Source organism: Pimephales promelas, chromosome 23 (assembly GCF_988280905.1).
Source record: "Pimephales promelas chromosome 23, fPimPro1.hap1.1, whole genome shotgun sequence".
In the NCBI taxonomy this organism is placed as follows: domain Eukaryota; kingdom Metazoa; phylum Chordata; class Actinopteri; order Cypriniformes; family Leuciscidae; genus Pimephales; species Pimephales promelas.
This window is the reverse complement of record NC_142791.1, coordinates 15,100,869-15,115,191: the sequence shown is the minus strand read 5'-3', so window position 1 is coordinate 15,115,191 and position 14,323 is coordinate 15,100,869. Positions and strand designations below refer to the sequence as shown.

Genomic DNA, 14,323 nt, shown 5'->3' with positions numbered 1-14,323 from the left:
GTCTTTACATTCAGCAGAATTACTTTTTAAATGCACAGTTTAAAAGTTCTGAGGTAAATACGTTTTTTACTTATGAGTGTCCTTGTTGGTCTTTACAGGACAGTGATATAAGTATGCCATTTGCATTAACTCAATACTGACTGGATACGGTAATGCTTCTCTAAATGCATTGTTCTAGCTTTTCTCTGGCTTTGTAATAAAGGCTTCTGAGGGTTTGGTTGTGTTCAGCACCAAGGACAGCGACCGTCCATTCAATAGTCTGAGTCACAGAAACAAACCACACTGTCACAGACTGTATTTAAAACACTCTGAAGATTACTGAACAACACAGCGATCTGGGGCTTCTCGTTCGGGCTCTGTCTGAGTCGTGATGTCTATGACATAAGAGCTGTAAAATGGATCCCAATAGAGAATTCAACACATTAGACATCAGTTACAGTATGTCCTTGATCAATAGAGCCACCGCGGTGATTGTTAGAGTGACTGACATGATTAGAAGACCAACCCTTTTAGTGTCAGCGTTTCTGTCCATCTGCTGAGCAGATACAGTGATGCATGTAATCAAATAAAATCACAATCTAAAAGTCTTACTTTTAGTTCTCAAACCTGTTTTTATACAACCGAATTAAAGTTATGACCAATCTTACAGAGAACAAATCGTCATTTTTAATTTTACATACACTGTAAAAATGAATGCACTTTATCTAATAAAAAAAAAAATTGTGGCAACAGATTACAAGCAATATTAGCCTATTAATTAAATTTAACAATAGAATTGAGTAATAATTAATCAAATTAATTCATTAAACGTAAACCATTTAAAATGAGTAAAACTTTTTTTAGGAAGTATCATGTTTAAGTCACCATTATGGTGCTCAGTGTTTGTTTTAGGTTTGTTTTAAAATGACGTTTTTTTTTTTCCTTCAGCGATTCTGCCTGTTTCTTTCTTTGACGTCTCTCTGTTATTCAGATATTTTTGTTTAATTTTTTGGTGTAAACTTAAATGGTTAACTTTTAAGGAATATTTTGATTAAGTATTACTCAATTATAATTTGTTCAATTTAATTAATAATATTGCTTGTAATCTGTTGCCACAATTTTATTGATTAGATAAAGCATATTCATTTTTACAGTGTAGGCCTAAAATATCCCTGCCAAATCTAAGAGCAACATCGGTTTAAACCAGTTTCAAAACTAAACCTACCCTGATAAAAATACTCGCACTTTTCAGAAACACGTGTGACAACTTGCCCCGGCCTGAAAAAGAGTGTGTGTGTCTTCAGGACGAGCCATGGAGAACAGATTGTTTTGATCTCTCTCATCTTTTCCCAATTTCATTCTCTCTTTGGCTTTTGTTATTGGGCCTGATTTGTCAGGGCCCCCGGTGAGAGAGCGCTATCACCGTACGCTTTTCTTTTGGCATTGTTAAAACTAAATGAAACAAGGTAATTAGCTTGTTACAATTAAAGTGACTCGACTGGATAAATTGTAATCACCCGAAATGAAGTTAGGCTTCCCTGCAGGATCAGCCAGCCAGCTGAGCAGCCTCATTTGCATAATTAAAATATACAAATGATAATGGATTTTGTACTCAATATCCAGCGGCTGTAAATCCAGCGAAATATGAATATTACAATAACAACGCAGCTGCCTTGAGGTAAACGCGGGATGATGTTCCCAACGTTTGCAGTTTCCCCCTTCTGCGCTCATCCGTCGGGCCGCAAGATGAGCCAGGATATGCGAGCGCAGGTACCAATTGAAAAGCCGTGTGATAAAATAGATGAAAAACATTCAAAAGTGATATTAGTTAATAATGCCTGTGGTGGAACCATGGGGCGGAGAAAGAGAGAGATACGTGGACCAATTACATTTGCAAATTGTGGGCGGCGGGTCCTGGTAGCGTGGCTCTACCTCGGGGGAAGCCTTTCGCCTGATTACACGAAATTGGGATTGAATTAAACATCTAAAAGGGTTGTCCTAAAACAAACCCCAATGAAATTAGGCCTGCTCTTTTCCTGCTGCGAGCGCAAAGGACGCTGGCACACGGAGAATGAAAGAGAACGAGAGAAATGTTCTCAATTAGGAGAGGGACAATGTCACAAAATTAGGCCTTAGAGGTTTTCCTCTCCGCTTTGCATTTGTCATTAAAGTGAGCGACACTGGCCTCCAAACAGCTGGGCTCCTGTCTGTCGCTGGCTGGCTTGATCTCTCTCTCTCTCTCTCTCTCTCTCTCTCTCTCTCTCTCTCTCTCTCTCTCTGAATCTGTATTCGGACTGTGTCCTGACTCCTGATGGACTGTGTAGGAATGCCAGGTGGAACAGAGAACATTTTAAGAGGTTAAGTTTGTTCATTTTTAAATACTTAAAATTTAAAATAAATAAATAACCACGTGTGCAGATAAATAATTTATTTTAAAAAAAAATTGACCATTTTTGATTTCTTGGAGAGTTGAAAGGGTTAGTTCATGTCAGTAATACTCGCCCTCATGATGTTTCAACCCCGTAAGACTTTCGTTCATCTTGAGAACACAAATAAAGATATTTCTGATGAAATCTGAGAGCTGTCTCACTCCTTCATAGACTGCTCGCTAATTTCATCTGCCGGCCCAGAAAAGTTAGTAAAGCCATTGTTAAAATAGTCCAAGTGACTACAGTGGCTCAACCTGAAGTTTATCAAGTAACAAGAATACTTTTTGTGCATTAAAAAAAAAGTGAGCCTACGTTCTGATGCACAACCTGGAAGCGCTGCGCTACTTTTAAAATGACTGTTACTGTTAAATGGTTTTAAAATGACTTTTATATTTTTTGTATTTTATAATGCTTTGTCTTTTAAGGAAAATGTCAAATTAAAATTTAATCACTATTTTGTCATGTCATATTCAACACCATACTGTGTTTGACCCCCTTTCGCCTTCAGAAATGCCTTAATTCTACGTGGCATTCTTTAGAAATGTTGGCCCATATTGATAGGATAGCATCTTGCAGTTGATGGAGATTTATGGAATTCACATCCAGGGCACGAAGCTCCCGTTCCACCACATCCCAAAGATGCTCTGTTGGGTTGAGATCTGGTGACTGTGGGGGGCATTTTTTTTCAGTGAACTCATTGTCATGTTCAAGAAACTTTGTGAAATGGTGGATTATCCTGCTGGAAGTGGCCATCAGAGGATGGGTACATGGTGGCCATAAAGGGATGGACATGGTCAAAAACAATGCTCAGGTAGGCCGTGGCATTTAAACAATGCCCAATTAAGGGGCCTAAAGTGTGCCAAGAAAACATCCCCCACATCATTACACCACCACCACCAGCCTGCACAGTGCAACAAGGCATGATGGATCCATGTTCTCATTCTGTTTCACAACAAATTCTGACTCTACCATCTGAATGTATCAACAGAAATCGAGACTCATCAGACCAGGCAACATTTTTCCATTCTTCAACTGTCCAATTTTGGTGAGCTCTTGCAAATTGTAGCCTCTTTTCCCTATTTGTAGTGGAGATGAGCGGTACCCGGTGGGGCCTTCTGCTGTTGTAGCCCATCCGCCTCAAGGTTGTGCGTGTTGTGGCTTTACAAATGCTTGGCTCCATACCTCGGTTGTAACGAGTGGTTATTTTAGTCAAAGTTGCTCTTATCAGCTTGAATCAGTCGGCCCATTCTCTTCTGAGCTCTAGCATCAACAAGGCATTTTCGCCTACAGGACTGCCGCATACTGGATGTTTTTCCCTTTTCACACCATTCTTTGTAATACTAGAAATGGTTGTGCGTGAAAATCCCAGTAACTGAGCAGTAGGAAACTCATGCCGTGATAAGAGTAGGTTGTCAAGTTGTTGGACGTCCTGATTCCCATTGGACTCATTAGTGTCACGTGTGGGTTTTGTATCTTGTTCTTGTCTGTCATGTGTTCCCCTGTCTTTTCATGTCAGCTGTTCCCTGTTTTGTTGATTAGTCTCCCCATGTGTGTCTGATTAGCCACGCCCAGTCTGATTAGACTTTTACCTTGTTTAACTTGTTTGTCTGAATTTAAACCTCTTTGCTTCAGTTGTTGGGTGTCAGTCTTTGTTTAACTGTAGTTTTAGTTCCTGTTTCTGAGTTTCTTTGGTTTCCTTGGATTACCCTTTTGTTTGATTATTATTTATTAAAATTAGTGACTGCATTTGGATTCGTCCTTGCCTCACCGTTAAATACTCAGACCGGCCTGTCTGGCACCAACAACCATGCCACGGTCAAACTTAAATCACCTTTCTTTTCCAGTCTATATATATATATATATATATATAGACTGGAAATATATATATATACTGTATATATATATATATATATATATATATATATATATATATATATATATATATATATGCAGTGAAATTTCAAATTGTATTTTTACAATTAAATCAACAATTATTTTCAATAAACATAAATGATAATAACCTATAAAAGGTCTTTGTGTATCTAAATAACGTATTAATAAAAGACATTCGGTTGATTCCATTGATCATATGATCAATAAGTTATGACAACATATATTTTTACATTGCTTTAACTAAATAAGTTAAGTATTTTTTTAGGTTAAATACATTGGGACTGCAAACGTTCTATGCATCGGCCAATCATTCACATCTACATACATACTAGCACAGAGTATATGGCATTTTTTTTTCTAACATATTCTAATATTATAACCATATGGGGTTGTTTTTTTTTAAACTCCTGTAAAAATATCCTGTACTAGTGCTCCATAATAAATGTTTGTACACAGTCACACAGTATTTTTAATCTTCCAGAGCACTCAATCAACCCCTCCCGTTGTAAATGATCGTTGTCTCTCTCTCTGTGTGTGTGTCCACTAACTTACTGTATTGTGTAACAGCATTACTGTATTGAGTGTGTGTATATGAAGTACTAAATGAGTTTTCTATGGCACATCAGTGCAATATGGACCAGAGCTGTAAGTAAATAATTTGCAGTAATCAAAGTTAATGGAACCCAATGGGAGAGACTTATGCTATTGCAATAATCTCATTTAGCAGACAGCAGATTCAGTGGATAATTGGGCATAAGTAAAATTGAATTCCCCTGCTCAATTACAGAACTATTACGCTTCATATCAGCAAACACAGGTCAGATGTATCTCTGGCACCATGAAAACACTAATGGCGAGTGATTCAACATCTAGTGTTGTAATGTCAAATGCAACAAAGTCTACACAATCACCTCTTTACTGGAACAGTGCTATATGACCAAGAATATATCAGTAAATTAGCAGTGTAAACCAAATGGAAAAAAAGCAATCACATACCAAAAAATCATTTGGCCATGCTTCAATATCTGATGCTTTAGGCACCCTTTAGTCAGCGTCAGTTAGATGACGCCCTAGGATTACGGGTAACCCTACCCTTACCCCAGACCTAAACCTACCCGCATCATCTAACTGATGCTTTTCCTTTAGCGTCAGTTAAATGACGCCGTAGGATCGCGCTTAAAGCGTCTGATATTGAAGCATGGTCAAAAGGTGACGCCTTGGGGTGAGAATGCGTTGTAAACTGCGTGATTTTATTTAGAAGTTTTCTTAATCACAATATATTTAGCACAAAACAATTACAAATAGTGAAAAAATGTGAAAACAGAAGAAAATGTGGAACCTCAGGAGTGCAGCGGCCAAGGTTAAGATATCCGCATAATAATTAATGACATTTTCTGTATGTTTCTTGCTAAATATAAGTAAATTTTAGACATTTTAAGACCAAGTAAAGAAAGTTAAGGGAATAGGAAAGGAACACAATACGTCAATAACACTCTCTAAATGTGAAATGTTTGTTTCAGCAACACTTCAGAGTTTGAAAATATATCTTCCAGCAAATATCCATTACTTTTTAATTCATTTTATTAAAAAGTAGCTTACTTCGCTCTGCTTCCCAACCACTACCAGTTTTGAAAGTAACGAATTACAAGTAACGTCACGTGAGTTACATAATCAAATTACTTTTCCAATTAACTGTAACTAGTAAATTTACAACATAGCTGAGTTACTTTTTCAAATATCTAACTCAAGTTACTTTTGTTTTCCCTTTTATTGACCAACAGCTCTCCTGTTGAACGCATTCTCATCCTTTAACGTCATATAGAACGCTATATGACAAAACGGCGCTATACTACGCACATGGCACCCGTTATCGTTAATATAACACGCGCTGTGAGGGCTAAGTTTAGGTGTGGGGTAGGGTGTGTGTGTCATATTCACGCTAAACGATTTATAACGTCTTGGGTTCGCGTGTTATATTACCGATAAAGGGTGCCATGTGCGTAGTATAGCGCCGTTTTGTCATATAGCGTTCTATATGACGTTAAAGGATGAGAACGGGCTGTCCTGTTCACATGTTGAGAGAAACAAACAATGAAACAATGAAAGTTTTTTAAACACTATAGTTTGTAGACACTTTTCAAAAGCTTTCATTTTCAAGCCCCCAAAACGCCATTGTCGTGAAAGCGGGGTTGTGTGAATGGCTAAATGTGAGCATTAACTCATCTCACTTGCTCAAAAACAGATTCCATGTCCCTCAAAATAAAATAAAAAAACTCAAAATATTACACCACCTGCAATAATTGAATGTTACATAACACAAATTTATGTATTTAATCTCACTTTATTAATGTGTCTTTAGCGTTGACCTTCGACGATTCAATTCAACCATTAAGCAAACATTATTTTAGTCAAACATCACATTTGTGTTCCATTTGGTTTAATTGTAAGAGTGTTGGTTCAACTTTATAATGTTTTATTAACAAAGTTCAGGAGGAACACGTTCAAATGATGATTCCAATCATCACATCAAACCAGCTGTCAACAATCAGTAATCAACATGTCTACCCAATCAGCAAAAATTACTTTAGTTAAATATCACATTTGTGTTCCATTTGGTTTAATTGTAAGTGTTGGTTCAACTTTATAAAGTTTTATTACAAAGTTCAGGAGGAACACATTCAAATGATCAATCCAATCATCAAGTCATTCCAACCAGCTGTCAACAATCAGTAATCAACATGTCTACCCAATCAGCAAAAATTAGTTGAGGTCTATATAGTCGACCCAAGTTTTCAACATCCCTCCACCACCATGCATCCTCAAACTGACCAGAAATACAGGGGGAATACTCTGGGTTCGGGCCAAAAACCCGAGCTCAGAGCCCTCTCCTCGTTGGACTCATTGGACCAGGGGTCCTTCTTAGGCCCTTCTTAGAGCCCAGGTTCTTTCGACGATAAACAGGGTCATCATAGGCTCTCTCATACGCAGCGTGTTGTGTTGTGACACAATCCTCCCATAACCATTAAAATTCACTGTGACTTGTGCCACAGTAGACCTTCTGTTGGCTCGGACCAGACGGGATAACCCTTGTGGATCGATGAGCCTTGGGTCCGCAACAATTCGGCCTTTATCAAAGTCATTCAGATCTTTATTCCTGCCCAAATATATATCCTGATTACGAGAACTGATTGTTTGTTCACCATCTAATCTACCAACACTTTAATACGCTGCCTTTTTAGGAGATGATCAATGATATTTGCTTCAGTGACTGGTCGTTTTGGCTCATCAGTGTATTCAATGTATTTCAAAAAATGTGGCAAACTTAAATCCCTTTGCCAAACCCCTCCTCCACCATAAATAAAATTAAAACTAAGCAGCTCTCATACAACAAAGTATTTCCCCCCCAACTCTTTACCTTTGATTTACCCTCATATGTCCCTGTATTTATGCCCTCTGCACTTTTCTTTCAATTGCTGTCCATTTCGTGATGAAATTCTCCTTAAACCCCAAAACTGTAAGTGTACGCAGTTCACCGAATCCACGCCATCCAATAACCAAATGTATTTAAATCATCATTTAAAGTAATGCCCATGTGCTCCCTTTACCCAGGTCCTCAGAAAAAAAAATCCCGCAATCAGATGGGACAGAGAGGGACGCGAGCTTAGGGAAGCTTAGTTCCCCGAAAAGATGTATTTAATCTTAAGATATTAGGCAGGGTTATTTTTACTTACCATCGCCCCGTATTAAAACAGACCGTAGCGTTTACTTGAAGATTTAAGTGAATGAAACAAATAAAATAAAAGTGAGTGGGTGATTTTAATCAAGGAGAGCACTGGCAAGGCAAACGCTGAGGTTTAACAGATGTCAAACAAGTACCGCGGAGCTCCATTAGGGATATGAAGGGTGGATGAGATGATTAAATGTTATTTAAAGAAAGGACGAGAGAAGATAAAGTCCTGTCGGAGGGGGGGCCTTTCCTCCTTTCGCTCGCATTTAAACAGAAGGAGAAGTGATGTTTGTTTAACATCGTCTCATTGCTTTGACCTCTCTCATTAAAATCAGAGAGTACACTAAGCTGTTAATGTTCTGTCTCAGCCTCCCTCTTTTCACACACTGAGAGCTTCATTTAAATAACTTACAGGTCCAATTAGATGGGAAATTAAATTGTCATTATTTAAGTGGGTGACAGGCAGAGGAAGTGACAGGAAGGAGGCAGGAGTGTTTTGTGTCCCTTGAGGCCTGCTGTAGTTACACTTATGAATTTAACGTGAAGCAGCGCTGGTAATGACACACAAGCCGTTGTGTTTGAAAACTGTAGCAAAATGAGAGAGGGGAAAATTAAAAACTAATTGTGCAAGATAATTTTATTCACGTACACATTCATTCATTTTGAAGAATATTTAATTATACAGGTTTTATTTAGTGTGCATTGACAAACCTTACTGTATTAAACTTAATAATTCTTGGAAAAAATAAAATCAGTCGTTTCGGTTCCACTTTATTTCGATAGTCCGCTTTCTACTAACACTAATACGGACTGTCGTTCTACTAACTATTAGTAACTTTTCAACTACATGTCAACTAACTGTCATTGGAGTATTACTAGACTGTTATGGTTAGGATTACGGTTTGGGTTAGTAGAATAACTGGACTTTGGAGTTGCTCATAGTCAGTATAATGTCTTTTGAGGATCATCACAATAAAGAGTTAGGAGATATTAAGCAGACAGTCTACTAATACTCTAATGACAGTTAGTTGACACATAGTTGCACATTCACTAAAGTGGACTTAAAATAAATCGTTACCGTACACTCACCTAAAGGATTGTTAGGAACACCTGTTCGATTTCTCATGAATACGATTATCTAATCAACCAATCACATGGCAGTTGCCAATGCATTTAGGGGTGTGGTCCTGGTCAAGACAATCTCCTGAACTCCAAACTGAATGTCAGAATGGGAAAGAAAGGTGATTTAAAAAAGTTTGAGCGTGGCATGGTTGTTGGTGCCAGATGGGCCGGTCTGAGTATTTCACAATCTGCTCAGTTACTGGGATTTTCACGCACAACCATTTCTAGGGTTTACAAATAATTGTCTGAAAAGGGAAAAACATCCAGTATGCGGCAGTCCTCTGGGCGAAAATGCCTTGTTAATTCTAGAGGATGAGCTACAACAGCAGAAGACCCCACCGGGTACCACTCATCTCCACTACAAATAGGAAAAAGAGGCTACAATTTGCAGGAGCTCATCAAAATTGGACATTTGAAGACTGTTGAAAAATGTTGCCTGGTCTTTTGAGTCTCGATTTCTGTTGAGACATTCAGATGGTAGAGTCAGAAACAGAATGAGATAACACAGTCTCATCCCAAGAAGTCATATAACTGACATCTTGGGACGTCTTTTGACCATACGTCAACATCCGCCTTTTTAGGGTACCCTTAAACGTCGGTTACATGACGATCCCGGGCCGTCATACAACTGACGCTTTACCTTTAACGTCGGTTAGGTGACGGGGTAGGTTTAGGGGTAGGTTTAGGTCTGGGGTAGGGTTAGGATCCGATAACGTCATCTAACCGACGTTTAAGGGTACCCTAAAAAGGCGGATGTTGACGTATGGTCACAAGACGTCCCAAGACGTCATAACGAGACTGCGCTGAATGAGAACATGGATCTATAATGCCTTGTTACCACTGTGCAGGCTGGTGGTGGTGGTGTAATGGTGTGGGGGATGTTTTCTAGGCACACTTTAGGCCCCTTAGTGCCAATTGGGTATCGTTTAAATGCCACAGCGTACCTGAACATCGTTTCTGATCATGTTCATCCCTTTATGGCCACCATGTACCCATCCTCTGATGGCTACTTCCAGCAGGATAATCCACCATGTCACAAAGCTCGACTCATTCGTTTCTTGAACATGACAATGAGTTCACTGTACTAAAATGGCCCCAATAGATCTCAACCCAATAGAGCATCTTTGAAATGTGGTGGAACGGGAGCTTCGTGCCCTGGATGTGAATCACATAAATCTCCATCAACTGCAAGATGCTATCCTATCAATATGGGCAACATTTCTAAAGAATGCTTTCTGCACCTTGTTGAATCAATGCCACGTAGAATTAAGCCAGTTCTGAAGGCGAAAGGGGGTCAAACACTACTATGGTGTTCCTAATAATCCTTTAGGTGAATGTAGTTTCATGTACGTGAGTCGTCGACATAACGCAGAACAATTTTTGGGCATTTTTATAAATGAAAGTAAGCGTGTGATATTTATCACGATATGCAAGTTAAACTCTTTATTCATGTATATCACACTCAACAAGCTGGTGATGCAGGGACAAGATGGTCAGTAATCCAGAGTGAAGTGCCGTGATGATGAGCTGATGATGAATAATCCAGAATCGCAGAAAACCGTGAGACAAGACTGGAACAGAACAAGACGCTGACAGGAACAGGATCACACACGAGGGACATCAAACAACGATCTGACAAAGAGAGGAAAGTTCAGTGAGTATTTAAAGGTGATATAATAGGCAGCAGCTGGAGAGGTGATTGCGATCAGCTGGATCACTAATCCACCTGATCTGAGTGGTGCTGTCCACTCACGTACACCCACACATCTTACAACAGAAACACGAGACTAGAAGGAGACAATGAATTCATGAACCGGGGCAATATTCAACATTAGATAATATACACCCTCACTGCCCACTTCATTAGGTTCACCTTGCAAGGACTGGTCTGGATCAGTAACACTTTTGTCTTCAGAACTGCCTTATTTCTTCATGGCATAGATTCAACAGGGTGCTGGAAACATTCCTCAGAGATGTTGGTCCATATTGACATAAAGCATCACACAGTTGCTACAGAATCGTCCACCATATGAATCTCTCGTTCCACCACATCCCAAATGTGCTCTATTGGATTGAGATCTGGAGACTGTGGAGGCCGTGTGTGTCATGTTCAAGAAGCCAATTTGAGATTATTTGAGCTTTGCGACGTGGTGTGTTATCCTGCTGGAAGTTTGGTCACTGTGGTAATAAAAAGATGGACATGGTCAGCAACAATAAGTGAGGTAAGCTGTGGTGTTTAAATCATGCTTAATTGGCACAAAGTGTGGCAAGAAAAAAACCCCCGCACCATTACACCAGCAGCATTTTTACCCACAGACCACTGGATATTCACTCTGCACTGTTTCAGACCATTATCTGTAAACCCTAGAAATGATTGTGAGTGAAAATCCCAGTAGATCATTCAGCAGTTTCTGAAACACTCAGACCAGCCTGTCTGGCACCAGTAAAGTTCAAACCAAGTCACTGAAAGGATAATTCCGGTATTTAACACCTTGAGTCTATTTTGTAGTTTGTTTTGAATGAAATAGAGTAGTGGACTTAGAAATTTCGACAATGGGTGGGTCCTGTCTCGACTTTTTGACTTTTTTAGAATCGCCTGTGACCGCATTAGACTGGGTGTCTATGGGCATGCACAAACATGTCCTTAAAACAACCCTTAACGCTCATTTTCAAAACTGTGCAACTCACCGAGTGGTTGGTGGTGTTTGTTGATGTTCTGAAACAAGTAGCGTAGCGAAATACCGTTTCTGTCGTGTTTTATTTGTCATTTTTTAAAATCGCATTGATATCTGCTGGAGGACTCAATGCTCGTTGATATTACTGTGCTAGCTACCGGAAAAGGAAAGGGGTCTGTTTACATTTGGTTGTAGTCTTTTCGCGATCGGTTCTCCGTCTCTCAGAAGGCTAGCGTGAGCAGAGCAACTGTGCTCCTGGACTTTTTTTACGGTGCGCTAGACACCCCCTTACGAAAAATAACTGCAGTACAATAAAGTACAACTGCAGTAAAACTGCAGTTCAAAGCAGTATAACTGCAGTACAATGAAGTACAACTGTAGAATTGCAGTATTAACGAAGTATAACTGCAGTATAGATACAATGTGACTGCAGTACATTGAAGTGCAACTGCAGTAAAACCACAGTACAAAAAGTACAACTTCAGAATAGTGACGTAAAACTGCAGTACAACTGTAGATTTGCAGTATTAACGAAGAATGACTGCAGTATAGATACAATGTGACTGCAGTACAACTAGATTTGTAGTATTAACGAAGTATAACTGCAGTATAGACACAATGTGACTAGAGTACATTGAAGTGCAACTGCAGTAAAACAGCAGTACAAAAAGTACAACTTCAGAATAGTGAAGTAAAACTGCAGTACAACTGTAGATTTGCAGTATAATGAAGTAGTAGCCTATAGATACAATAACTTCAGTTCAGTGATAGGCCTACACTTTAAAAAGTGATAGACTCTTTTTGATAGAGAAAACTAATCCATTTTTTTAGTTTTATGTTTTTATTGGGCTCTCAGGCAATGATATCAGTTTAGTTGCCATTAAAAAGTGGAATTACTGAACCTAAATAAAGGAGCTTTATAGTATGAAAAAAAGACAGATGAAGTTTTTGCTTTTTGCATCTGAAGTCTTGGCCTACCAATATTAAACTGTACTGCAGTTATTATGAGACATAGCCCATGTGACCAGAGCTTCCTTCACGCGCACGCGCCGCGGGCGTTGTCCAGACAACGAGTCTCGAAACAGCTGATGCTCATTACTGTCAGTTAGCGTCTTTCCGCGTAGTGTATGCTCCATAAAATACGGTTTGGTTGATTTCCTCACTGAAATTATCGTTCATTTACGTTCATATTTATGAACTTTCACAATTAAAACACAAAGACATGACAGCATTACTCGTGGTGACGACGGTCATTAAGTGGAATGAAAGAGAAGCGTTTTCTGGAAGAAAAGAAGTTCATTGCGCGAGGCCTTGTCAAGTCATTCAGCTTAGATGTGAGTAAATTATAACATATAATGTCCTCATATTTCTCTTTTTTTACTTTAGATTGGTGTAAAAAGACTTTACGGTGGGAAAGACTTTCCCGGTGGGAAAATAAGAGGAAACGCCGCTTCTATTCTGTAATTTTAGTTTTACCATTCTCCGGTTTAACGTTACACTGTTTAACGTTAGTGTTAACTGCGTCACAGCAGATTGTGTAACTTATGTTTGCTTATCACTTTTAACGCATTTTTTTTTTAAACTATCTGTATTGTATGAAGTGCTATACACGGTGACTTTACTTGTTTAAATTTAATATCAGGAATATTAGAAATATCAGACACTAACTTACTGGAAAATACAAGCAAATATGTTCAGTAGTTTGACATTATGTGCAGAAAAGATTTTTTTTTTTTTTTAAGTAGGCTAACTTACTTTTTTTGTGTGATTGCTATTTCCAGGAAAATGTACTGGTAACAACTAAAAACAGAAGACGATGGCTGGGGTGAAACAAATATGCACTCACAGACTTTAAAAATTGTGTGTCTCTGCTTTTTTCCAGAAATGCATGTTATTGGGCAAATTGTGTAGACTGTCAATGGAGTGACAGAAATATTTCATCAAAAAGATCTTCAGTTGTGTTCCCCGTGTCTTGCGGGGTTGGAATGACATGAGGGTGAGTAATTTAACTTTTTATCTGGAGTGTTCAAACTCATTATTAATGCTGAACAATAAACCATAAATTAACATAAATAGGATGTAATTCAATAAGATTAAATCTAATATGGATATGTCTAGATATAGAATAACATTTTGCTTAAGAAAACCTCAAAAAGTATCATAAGATACAGTAAACACCTGTTCACCAGTCATTTTCCACAGCTGTATGCAAAGGCAAGTGGGCTTCTCCTGGGAGACTAAATTAATCACTTAGTTTAGCGCTGTCTACTGTTTTAGAAGAGGAAGTTGCTCAACTGCATTTGTGACAAAATCGAGCCGAGATCTCTCATATAAAGCCAAGTGTTAGGGATGCACGATGACATCAGCACGACATCGGTATCAGCCGATAAAAGCTTAATGATCATCGGTATCGGCCGATAGTAATATCTCTGCCGATGAGCCTTGCCAATATGTGGTGGATATACTATGCGCACGTGACGACCGTGAACGTAGCATGA

The 14,323-nt window shown here is 38.8% G+C and overlaps 2 long non-coding RNA genes across 2 annotated transcripts in view; one reads left to right on the top strand and one right to left on the bottom strand.

The window, feature by feature from the left end:
• Positions 1 to 8,405: 8,405 nt before the first annotated feature.
• On the bottom strand, positions 8,406 to 12,010 carry LOC148969427 (uncharacterized). Its single transcript, XR_016149479.1, has 3 exons — positions 11,839 to 12,010; positions 11,024 to 11,328; positions 8,406 to 10,782 (listed from the first exon to the last, which is right to left on the bottom strand). It is a non-coding gene; the product is annotated as an uncharacterized LOC148969427 (long non-coding RNA).
• Positions 12,011 to 12,922: 912 nt separating this feature from the next.
• The window catches only part of LOC148969426 (uncharacterized), a 36,383-nt gene continuing 34,982 nt past the window's right edge, over positions 12,923 to 14,323 (top strand). Inside the window, exons 1-2 of the long non-coding RNA XR_016149653.1 lie at positions 12,923 to 13,159; positions 13,708 to 13,821. This is a non-coding gene — a long non-coding RNA (uncharacterized LOC148969426). The remainder of the gene's footprint in view (positions 13,160 to 13,707; positions 13,822 to 14,323) is intronic.